Here is a 12,831-nt window from a genome sequence, read left to right on the forward strand (position 1 = left end):
GTGTGCAATTTTTTTCCAGGACCAAGAGCCACACTGTTATCTGGTGAAAAATGAATATGAGACATTTATTGCTGCTGAGGGATTCCCTGGGCCGCCCGTGATAGGTCTGGACTGAGGCTTTGCTTGAAGGTTGTGTGAAGACTTTGTCATTCAAAGTCAGCACCACTGACAAGCACTATCCTCAGTAGGGCCAGCCCGAGCTCCAGTGAATAAACAAAGGGGCAAGATATATTAGAAAGTGCTTGGAATCCTTCTGCCTCCTCACAATTACTCATTCAGATTTATGGTGTATGATTTTGACTCACTCTGGCCAGGGTCACTGATCATACTATAAAGAGGCTCAACATCAATAAAGACACATGGACCACATGTGTCAAAATGTGCACAAGCCGGTGTAGACATTGCGAAAGAAGACCAGTCATTAAATTGCGGTCCTTCTCATGTTCGATCCCAAACAATCATTTTCTAATCTGATCAACCACCATTTGCAACAGGCCCAGTATTAAATAATTTTTTGGCTTTTTCTAAAAGGCAAATTCATTCTCACAGACCAGAGACTTACTGCTCTAGAGGATATTAAGAAAAAATATTGTACCAGTTTTGAAGGCAGGCTTTAAAAAAAGAAGTCCCCAAATGATTTTGAAATGCCAGAGTCATTGGAATTAAATGAAAGATTTCCCAAGATGATTACTTTGAAAGAAACAACTTTAATTTGGGATTTGTGGGCATGTGGTATTTGTAACTTCTGAAACCATCAAAATACCAGTTGTTTTAGCTTACAATGCCTCGACTAGTGATTCTGTGTTTACCCTATGAAAAGGAGGGTTACTCAGCCCTTAATCTTCACCATTTCCAGGTCTTCAGTCCAAAAACCTCACAGTCATCCCAGACTTCTTGTAATTTTTTGTAGCCCACAACCATTCTAACAGGAAATCCGAACAGGGAAATGTGGCATTTGAGAAGTGTAAAGAAATCCATCCAGTTATATTCAGGAGGTCCCTGACTTCGGATGATTCAACTTAGAATTTTTTTGGCTTTATGATGGTGTGAAAGCAGTCTGTGTTCAATAGAAACTGTATTGAGAGTTTTGAATTCTGATCTTTTTCTGGCCTAGTGATACAGGGTATGATATTCTCTCCTGTTGCTGGGAGTAGCAACCACAGCCACCAGTCAGTCCTACGATCACCAGGATAAACATATGATACAGTGACAACCATTCTCTACCCATGTTTTTCACATGCAGTACAGTTTTCAATAAATTACATGAATCAGTCAACACTTTCTCATTCGATAGGCTTCGTGCTAGATGATTTTGCCCAGCTGGAGGCTAACATTAGTGTTCTGAGCACACTTCAGGTAGGCCAGACTAAGCTATGATGTTGTGTAGGTGAGGTGTATTCAAGGCATTTTGGACTCACAGCATTTTCAACTTACGGTAGGCTTAAAGGACATAACCACATGGTAAGTAGAGGAAGATCTATACATCTAAATTCTAGCTAGCACATAATTTTTTAAAGGGGCAACTGAGGTGCTACAAAATAAAGCAGTTCTTTCTACGTTAATAATGATAAGAATACCTGGATCCTGAGTCTTAAGTTTGTCCTGGGCTAAACTACTATGGCCATGGGCCTAGAACCTGCATTTTGAGGGATCCCAAGAGCAGTGGAGAGGAGTCAAGCAGAGGACTGCACTGATGGGAAGTCGGACTGGAGACCTGACCCACAAAGTGTCCATATCTCAATATTGGGGAGATCTGGATGACGAGAAGAGAAATCGTGTTTTAAGAATTTCCTACCACAGGCTCACATTCAGAGGGGTTTAGGGCCTGGATTCATACTCTATGTAGCAAAAGGGCAAGCAAAAATGGTCACTGCTGTTTCTTGGAAAGGTTCATTCTCTTCTCCCTGACCACTTAGGCGATATCCTTAAGCATACATAAGGCGATATACTTAACACTTAGTTCTTATTTCTCTCTGCCTGGTGCATATTCACTCAGAAATGTATGCCTCTCTCCTGCCTAAACTCCAGATTTGTATCTCCAACTGCCACTAGGCATCTCCATTTGGGTATCTAAGAGCTTTTCAAACTTAACAGTCTTTAACTAAATTTCTGAATTCCCACTGTTTCCCACCAAATCTGCTCCACCTACGTCTTCTGCATCTCAGTTGCTCAGACCCAAACCTTGGAATCATCTTTCACACTTTATACCCAATCTGTCGGGAAATTCTGTTGGATCTACTTTCAAGAAATATCTATGATCTGAGCAATTCTCACCACCCACTGCTAGCTGTCCTAGTCTCTTGCTTGGGTTGTTGCAACAGTCTCCTGATATGTCCCTGCGTCTATATTTGTCTCCCTGCAGTCTATTCTCAACAGTGTAGCTGGTATTATCCTCCTAAAATGTAACACTAATCATGTCACTTTCCTGCTCATACCTTAGAATTACTCCTGGCTTCCCTCAGAGTAAAGCCAAATTCTTATCGTCCCAAAGTTCCCATAGGACCTGGCCATACTGCCTCAGAAACATCTTGATGCTTCTGGAACACATTACAGCCATGCCCAACCTTGGGACCTTTTCTCTGTTGGAATCCTCCTGTCTCAGGTACCCCATGTCTCACTTCCTCACCTTCTTCAAGGCTTTCCTCGATTGTCACCTTCTCCATGACTGCTTCCCCTCATCACACTATATTTGAAATTGCAACCCCCTCCCTTGCTTTCCTGATCCTTTTTTCCCCCATGTGATAATCTTTCCATGGCACATCTCCTGTTCTAATATACTATGGGGCTTAATTATTTATTACATTGAACATTTATCATCAGTTTCACTATGTTAAAAAGTAAAACAAGGGCAGGGATATTGACTGCTTCATTCAGTAATTTCTCCAAAGTACCAGAGCCATGATTAACACATAAAAGGCACTCGGAAAGATCCAATAAAGGAATTAAGTGAAACTAGACTAATCATGATGTCGAAAGAAGAAACAGACAATGAGGGAGAAAAAAAATCACAGGTCATTCTCATTCATGAAAAATAGAGGTAAAAATTCCAACTGATAGAAATTGATATAAAATATACTGGAATAAAATTTAAACAATAAATAAAAATTTAAAAAATAGATATAAAATTCACACAAAGTTACAATGCAAATGTTTCAATGTATAAAAACTGAGTTTAGGGTAAAGATGTAAAGTTGTATCAACACTAAAAAGTTAATTGATTTTATTAATTTAATTTACTACATGATTACCACAAAAGAAGGAAAAAGTACTTCATAAAGTCAAAATTTATATGGCTCTCTTGGTAAACTAGGAATAGAATAAAATCTTTTCAACCTCTTAAAGGGCTACCACACTCAACTGGAAATTATAAAAGCATTTTCCTTAAAGTTGAGAAATAAAGCTAAGGAAGTCTGTTATCACCATTTATGTGTAATATTTTCCAGAAGGTCTTAAATAGTGATCTAAGACAAGAAGACTAAATTAAAATTCTAAATGTTAAAAAGGAAAGAAAAATGTCATTAATATCTGTGGAAAGCATGGCTAATTCAATAAATTGCACTCTGCCAATTTCTCATCCATATGGAAAAAATTCAGGTTGATTCTTCCCCAATAACATAGTCAGAAATAAATTCTAGATAGTTCTGAGATTTAAATACTAAACACAAAACACTACATTTCAAAAGACAGTATACATAGTGATAATTTGGGGAGCAGGAAATAATCCTGAAATAAGATCCCAAAGCAAAAATATCAAAGAAAAACATTGATAAATTTTACTACATTCAAGGTAAAAATTTCTAGTTTTCAAAAACCATAATACAGAAATGAAAGCAAAAAATGGGGATGATATTTAGATCCCGTATGACTAACGCATGACTATGTCCCAGAAAATATGAAGAACTAATATAAATTAACTACACAAAGACCATCAACCCAATAGAGACATCAAACAAAACCATGAACTGACTTTTCTGAGAAGAGGAAATAATGATAGTTACTCTGTATATGAAAAATTGCTTAGATGCACTTAGATCAGTAAATTGCGCATTAAAACCACAGAGGACTTTTTATGCCAAATGGGGTGAGGATAATTTAATAAACTAAGAATTTCAAGCATTGGTGACGATATAGAATCAAAAACTGTTTAACGTTGTTGACTGGAGTAGAAATTGGCCAAACCACTTTGACAATTCAGCATTATCTAATAAAATCATAACCTAGCAATTCTGCAGGTATATTCTCTAAGAAATTCTCGAACAAGAGCTCCAAGAGACACGCACAAGAATGACCATGTTCAATCATCAAGGCAGGAACTATGAGAGCCTCTGAGATTTCATCCTGCTTGCAAGCTAACAAGCTAGTCCGTCAGAGCTTCATAGATGCTGGCAGAAAGACTCAGAGGTGTCAAGGTTAGAGACAAAAGACAGTTTATTATTCACAGCAAAAGTCGGAGTAACATTGAAGCCCACAACTTCCACAGGATGGTACTTGCACAAGCAGTAAGAGTGCGCTATAGAGAAGAAGCCTGAGATTAAGATTCTGATCCTCTGTAAGGGCAGCGGACCAACATGGCCATCCTCTCTTCCAGAGAGCGACCTTATCCTACTAGCCTGAAATGTAAGCAATTTTCTCTGGGGAGAAGAGAGATTCGTCTCTATTTTATGATTCTGGAATGTCTTTGGGGATGGGGATAGCTCTATCTTTATTATCTGGGAACACAAGTTAGTTCTAGAGCAATTCACTCTTCCCATCTTTCCAAGGCTATTTGTTTATACAAATATTCTTGAAATGGTAATACTGGAGCACATTGGCTGTTAGTGCCTAAGAAGTTTAGCAACAGGAGAGATGAATGGAGAATTATACACTCACAGTTCACAGCAGCGTGGTTTATAATAGTATGACAAAGCCAAACAAAACCACAATGTTTAATGACAGAAACCTCGGTAAATATAATTGTGAAATATCCAAACAAAGAAATACTATGCAAGAGTTAAAAAATGAAATTAACTACAACTTTTATCAACATGCGTCAATTCTATGTTAAGAAGTAGAGAAATACACAGAAATATAGGTTTGAGTTTGGAAGCGGGTAAAACTAGTAAAATAGCTTGATTAGTTGAACACATAGGAAATAAAATTATAAGGGAAATGGGAATAGTTAACATAAAATAGTGTTTAACTTTGAGGGGAAGGAAAGGGAGTAGGAAAAGGGATAGACACACAGGATGTTCCAAAGGTGCTGGTAATGTTGTAGTTCTTGATCTGGATAATGGGTATTCTTTTTTTATTAACACTCATTAAACTGTATATGAAAGTTATATACAGTCTTTTGCATATGTGATATATTTCATAATTAAAAAAAACTAAAAATAGTTCAAAAACTAGATTACAAATGGGATAGAGGAAAAAGACACAAAAAACCCCTTCCAAATGGAAGAATTCTAGATCAATATTTAGTATATACTAGCATTGTCCAATTGAACTTCATGTAATGACTGAAATATTCTATAATTCTATAATGTTCTATAATTGTGGAAGGCAGCCACTAAGCTATTGCACACTTAAAATATGGCTAGTGCAACTGATGCAATGAATTTTAATTAAAAAAGTTTTATATCTTTATTATTTTTTTTTAATGTTTATTTATTTTTGACAGAGAGAGAGAGAGGGTACAAACTGGGGAGGGGCAGAGAGAGGGAGACACAGAATCCGAAGCAGGCTCCAGGCTCTGAGCTGTCAGCACAGAGCCCGACGTGGGGCTTGAACTCATGAACTGTGAGATCATGACGTGAGCTGAAGTCAGACACTCAACAGACTGAGCCACCAGGCGCCCCATGAATTTCATTTTTTAAATTTTACTTAAATTTAAATGAACATGTGGCTAGTCGCTACCATTTTGAATGGAGTAGATACAGACCATAGGATTTTTAAAAAATCATGTTAGCCAAACACAGGTGACAATCTCCCTTTGAATTATCAAAGATTGATTCTCTTTATTTCTCTTTTTCCTTTTTGGGAAGCAATTATTATTTTCTATTTTTTTCCTGTAAATGGTGCTAAGATAAATCTAAGAAAGAGAAGAGTGATATTTTAATAATAATAATTAAATAATAAAAAGGCAGGGTGGTGAGAAACAACACGAGTATGGGCTTTGAATCATTAAGTACTGGGTTTGAAGCAGGAACGAAGGATGACAGGTGCACTTCGGTAAGATAACATTACTGTTCTAGTGGTACAAAAAGATACTTGAGAGAAAGACAAAGCTAGGCAGAGGTATTCATACAAATCATTCAACAAATGTTTACTGAACACTTCTGAATCGATGATGAGATATAGGCTTTCATTTACCGAATGAGCAAGACAATAATAGTTTCTAATATTTACTATTTGCTTAGTGTTTAGCACCATTACCTGTGCTTTAAACTTAATGGCAGCCTTTATTTTAGAGGTGAGAAACTGAAGGGTAAAGTAACTTTTCCGAGGTCATATACCTCTGACCTTCTACAGTCAGTGGCCTAGAAAAAAAAATGGCCATTGAACAAGAAATAAAAAATGTGAACATTTTATAAGAAGGAAATACTGGAGCTATGAGACTGCTTAATAGGAAGAAAACTTAAGAAGTATATTAGTTTTCTATTGCTATGTAACAAATTATCCCCAAATTTAGTGGCTTACAACAAAAACAATTATTATCTCACAGTTTCTGTGGCTCAGGAATTCACAAACAGCTTGGTCGGGTGGCCTAGCTAGGTTCTATCTCATGATACTGCAAGCAACATGTCAACTGGGGAACGTATTTGCAAGCCAGGTATCTGATTATAGCCAGTGTATGTAAGGAACTCCCACAACTCAGTAGCAAATAAACAAACAAAACCCCAACCAAATACCTGTTTAAGAAATGGACGGTGGACCTGAATAGATATTTTTCCAAGGTAGACATACAAATGGCTAACAGGTATATGAAATGGTGTTCAACATCACTAATTATCACAGAAATATGAATCAAAACACAATGAGATATCACCTCACACCTTTGAGGATGGTCATTATTTTAAAAAAATGTGTTGGTGAGGATATGGAGAAAAGGGAACCATGGTACATTCTTGGTGGGAATGTAATCTGGCAGAGCTGCTATGGAAATTAGTATGGAGGTTGCTCAAAAAATTAAAAAGAAAGCTATCATAGGATCCAGTAACCCTGCTCTTGGGTATTGAGCAAAAGGAATTGAAATCAGGATCTTGAAGAAACACCTGCACTCCCACGTTCATGGTGGTATAGTTCACTATAACCACAATATGGAAACAACCTAAATGTCTAGTGAGTGATGAATGCATTTAAGAACTGTGGTAGAAGACTGACATCATCACATTGTGACATAGGTCATTCCTAAGTTGAGACCGAAGCAATCCCTCCACCACTGACATGAACGAATACATACTGGGTTAGTAGGATGAGAGAAATGGCTACCCACTGACCACATGCTCCCTCCCTGGGGCAGGAACAGTACCATACTGAGAAGTCTTCTCTAAGCCTATGGTTCCTCCAGTAGGAAAAGGAGATCAGTGTGGACATCCAGATCCCCCAGCATTGTGGATAACTCCTTGGGAGTACCTATACTAGTCTCCACTCAAGGGTATGGGGGAATGTGTAAGGCTTGACCACTGGGAATATGATGTGATGGAGAAGGGGGAAGGGGCTTGCAACAGTCAGCACTTGGATGTTGGCAGAATGAATTCCTACCTGCAGGGGTTAAGTGGTATTCCAAACCAATGTCTTTACTCATGTGGAGAGCCAAGATGGTGGCACAGTCTGCCTGATTTTGGAGCTCAAATGAAGAGCCATTCTAACTCTGGAGCCTGGTCTGTGCCCTCTCACTCCAAGGCAGGGGAAGTGAGTCTTAGCCCTGCACATTACTGAGTGTACATGGTGCTCTTGCCTGACCAGGAAGTTTGGTCTGAGCATCCGGGAAGCTTCCCAGCCCAGCAACACTCAAATGGGGATCCTGGGAGACAACACTGCATTCAGTAGAGCAAAGCGGGTATCCCCATGCAGGCAGAGAACTTAGGGCATGCTTCAGACAAGACTCTGAAGAGATTTACTGGTTCTGGAGTCAGTTCTGCCACCAGCCTGGGCAAGGGAGCTAATTAGTAACTTTGCTTATTGCTAAGGGTAGCTTCTGTCCTGCCTGACCAGGAAGCCTGTCCTGAGCACCTAAGAAATGGCTTGGCCCGGCAGCATTTCAAAAAAGAGCCCAGGGGCGCCTGGGTGGCGCAGTCGGTTAAGCGTCCGACTTCAGCCAGGTCACGATCTCGCGGTCCGTGAGTTCGAGCCCCGCGTCGGGCTCTGGGCTGATGGCTCAGAGCCTGGAGCCTGTTTCCGATTCTGTGTCTCCCTCTCTCTCTGCCCCTCCCCCGTTCATGCTCTGTCTCTCTCTCTGTCCCAAAAATAAATAAACGTTGAAAAAAAAAAAATTTAAAAAAGAGCCCAGCCAGTAGCTCTGCTTATCTTCGGTGACAAGTTGATGACCACATCTAACCAGAGAACTTGGTGCATAGGTCTGCCTTCTTAGTTCTCCAGACAAGAGTCTTGTCAGCCCTGGGGCCTGCTCTGCAACCAGCTCCCACCTCCCCACTCTGAACAGAGAAACTAACTTACAACCTACTGAATACAATCTCCAACACTACTAATCAGAGCTCCGGGGAATCTTGGTAGTCCATTCTACAGCCCCAATTACAGTGACAATGATTGGGGAACCTGACCAATGGCTCTGCATTTGCAAAGCCAATATTGTGGCCCCTCCATCCAGAGAGTTTATCTAGCAGGTCTCTTTGCTTTGATTCCTAGATAAAAAGCTTTGTTGGTCATGGGGGTCTGTTCTGCAACCCAGCTGGGCAGAAAGGCTAAATTATAGTTCTGCCTAAAACTGAATACAGCCTCAGACTTACCTGACTAGTAATCTAATTAGAGCTCTTAGGATTCCACATAGCCCATCTAGTAACTCTGATTACACAGGCACTTGATGGGAAAGCATAGCCAGAAGCCCTACCCATCCGCAGAGCAAGGACAGTGGCTCATTAGACAGGGAACTTGGTGCCTAATTCTGCCTACTTTGATCCCCAGGCAAGAGTCTTGATAGCTTTGGGGCATGTATAGGGCCTTTCCCAGGAAGGGAAACTAATTCATAACCCCACCCACTGCTGAATGCAGACCTCAGCCCACCTAACCAGAGCACATAGGGAGCTATAAGCCCATGCTACAGTCCTGTTTCTAGTGATACTTGAACAGAGAGCACAGCTGGGGGTTTTTCCCATCTACAGAGAAAAACTGGTGGCTTTGTTAGGCCAGGAAATTTAGTGCACAATATAGACTCATTTGGGTCCCCCCCCCCCCCCCCACCGAAATTAGCACTGCTGGATTTGGGTCTCACTCTGCTGCCCTCTCAGGACAGGGAAGCTAATTTCTAATCCCACTTATTCCTTAGTATAATACCCAGAGCAGACCATTTAGAAAGCCTGACCAGAGACACTAGACAACCATGGATCCTATCCTACAGCTTTGCTTGGGCAGGAAAACAAGCCAGTGGTTTTATCTAACTGTTATCAGGCAGTGGCACACTTCCCACTTAAGACCTCAAAGCATAGGCTGTGGCCTTGTCCTCAAAATAGATCCTAATAGCAGACTTCACCTGCTCAAGGATGTTCCTACTGACATCCAGAACACCGATCCAACCAGAGCGAAGAACTTTCTCTGCCAACATGAACCTGCAAAATCTACAACAGCAAAATGTTTACCCAAATTCATAGATACACAAGGAATCAAGAATCATGAAAAATGAGGTAAATATGATGCTACTAAAGGAAACTAATAAAATTCCAACGATTGATCCTAAAGAAATAGAGACCTACAAAGAGTCAAAGAATTCAGGATAATCCTCTTAAAGAAGTTTTGTGAACTATAAGAATACACAGACAGCTAAACAAAATTAGGAAAACAACACATGAACAAAATGAGAGGTTCAAGAAAGAAATTGAAACCATTAAAAAAAAAAACAAGCAAAAAGCTTAGAGCTGAAAAATACAATCACCAAAATGAAGAATTCAACTGAAAGAATTCAAGAAAAAGCAGACTTGAGCATGCAGAGGTATTAGTGGCCTAAAAGATAGGGCATTTGAAATTATCCAGTCAGAAGAACAAAAAGGAAAAAAGAATGAAAAATAATAAAGAAAGTCTATGAAACTTGTAAAAAAATATCAAAAGAAATAATATCCACATGATGAGAATTCCAGGAGAAAAGAAAGAGAAAGAGACAGATATTATATTTAAAGCAATAATGGCTACAAGCTTTCCAAACTTGGGGAAAGAAATGGATAGACAGATGCATGAGGCCCACAGAACCCCAAGTAAATTGAACTTGAATAGTGTTACATTATAATTAAATGGTCAGAAGTCAAAAAAAGAAAGAATTATAAAAGCAGCAAGATAAAAGAGTCCAGTTATATACAAGGGAACATCCCCCCATAAGCCTATGGGCGGATTTCCCAACAGAAAATTTTCAGGCAAGAAAAGAATGGGATAATACATTTAAAATATTGAAAGAAAAAAATAACCCTGTCAACTAAGAATTCTATACCAGGTGAAGTGGTCAGGGGCATTAAGGAATCTATTCCTGAAATCACTGTTGCGCTACATCATAACTAACTTGGATGTAAATTAAAAAAAAATTAAAATAAAAATTAAAAAAAAAATAAATGAAGGGGAGATAATGACTTTTCTGAGCAAGCACAAGCTAAGGGAGTTCATCATCTCTACCCTTGCCTTACAAGAAATGCTAAAGAGAGTTCTTTGAATGGAAATAAAAGAATACTAATTAACATCATAAAAATGTAAGAAAGTAGTTTAAAAGTCACTGGTAATGGTAAATATATAGTCAAAGTTAGATTCTGTAATATGACAGTGGTAGTGTGTAACTCACAACTCTAGTTTATCAGTTAAAAACCAAATGTGGTAAAAAAACATAATTACAATAATGTGTCATTGAATATACAACATAAAAACATGTAAGGGGCGCCTGGGTGGCTCAGTCAGTTAAGCGTCCGACTTCAGCTCAGGTCACGATCTCGCGGTCAGTGAGTTCGAGCCCTGCATCGGGCTCTGGGCTGATGGCTCAGAGCCTGGAGCCTGCTTCCGACTCTGTGTCTCCCTCTCTCTGCCCCTCCCCCGTTCATGCTCTGTCTCTCTCTGTCTCAAAAATAAATAAACGTTAAAAAAAAAAAAATTAAAAAAAACATGTAAACTGTAACATCTATGACATAGACCTTGAGAAAGAGGAGAAGTAAAAGTGTAAAGTTTAGGTCAGCTTCATGGTAACCATAAGACAAAAATCTGTATTTATTACACAAAAGAACATGATAAAGAAGTCAAAACCTACTGACACCAAAAGCATAACCCCCCCGCAATACAGCCAATTAAGAAACAAGAAACAATGGATCTACCAAAAAAGCCAGAAAACAGCCAATAAAATGGCAATACTAGGTCCTATTCTAACAGTAATTATTTTAAATCTTGACTGAATGGATAAAAAACAAGAAGACAAAACCAAAGATCCAGTAATATGCTGCCTACAAGAGACTCACTTTAGCCCACTGGCATACAAAGACTGAGAGGGAAGGGATGTAAAAAAAAAAAACACACAAAATCTGTCCTGCAAATGGTAACCAAATATAAGCAGAGATACCTTACTTATATCACAAAAGATAAACTTAAAATGAAAAATGATAGAAAGAAACAAAGAAGGCCATTATATAATGAAGGCCGTTATACAATCAATTAAGAAGGTACAACATTGTAAATATTTATGTACCCAACATTGGAGCAACTAAATATATAGTGAAAATTAACAGAGCTAAAAGGAAAAATAAATATCAATACAATAATAGTTGTGGACTTTAAATTCCATTCTCAACAACAGATTATCCAGGCTGAGAAAATCAGTAAGGAAACAGTGAATTTGAACAATACTATAGACTAAATGGATTTAACAGACATACACAAAACATTCTATCTGACAACATTCTTCTCAAGCATGCGTGAAACACTTCCTAGGATAGACCCCATGTTAGTCCACAAAACAAGACTTGGCAAATTCAAAAAAAACTGAAATTATACCAAGTGTCCTCTCTGACCACAATGGTATGAAACTGGAAATCAATAACAGGACAAAATGTGGAAAACTCACATATACATGGAAATTAAGCAACATTCTCCTGAAGCAATATTCCCCTGAATAGATCAAAGAATAAATTAAAGGGAAAATTAAAAAAATATGTTGCGACAAAGGTAAATGGAAACACAACAATACCAAAACTTATGCAAGGCAGAAAAAGTAGTTATGAGGGAAGTTTAGAGAGAAAAATGTCTACCCTAAGAAACAAGAAAGATCTCAAATAAAAAACCTAACTCTATTGCTCAAGGAACCAGAAAAAGAAAAAAAAAAACAACTGAGTACCAAGAAGTTCACAGAAAGAAGGACATAATAATGATTAGAGCAGGAATAAATGAAACACAGAGGAGGAAAACAATAGAAAGAATTAATAAAACTATGAGTAGGTTTTTTGAAAAGATAAAAGTGACAACCCCTAGCTAGACTAACCAGTGAAAAAAGAGAGGACCAAAATATATCAAATTCTATGTGACATATGATTACTACTGATACCCCCAAAATACAAAGGATTATAAGAAGCTACTATGAACTACACACCAACAAGTGGACAGCCTAGAAGAAATGGAAAAATTCTTAGGAATATGCAACCTAGCAAGAGTGACTCAAAAATA

Source organism: Leopardus geoffroyi, chromosome B4 (assembly GCF_018350155.1).
Source record: "Leopardus geoffroyi isolate Oge1 chromosome B4, O.geoffroyi_Oge1_pat1.0, whole genome shotgun sequence".
Classification (NCBI taxonomy): Eukaryota; Metazoa; Chordata; class Mammalia; order Carnivora; family Felidae; genus Leopardus; species Leopardus geoffroyi.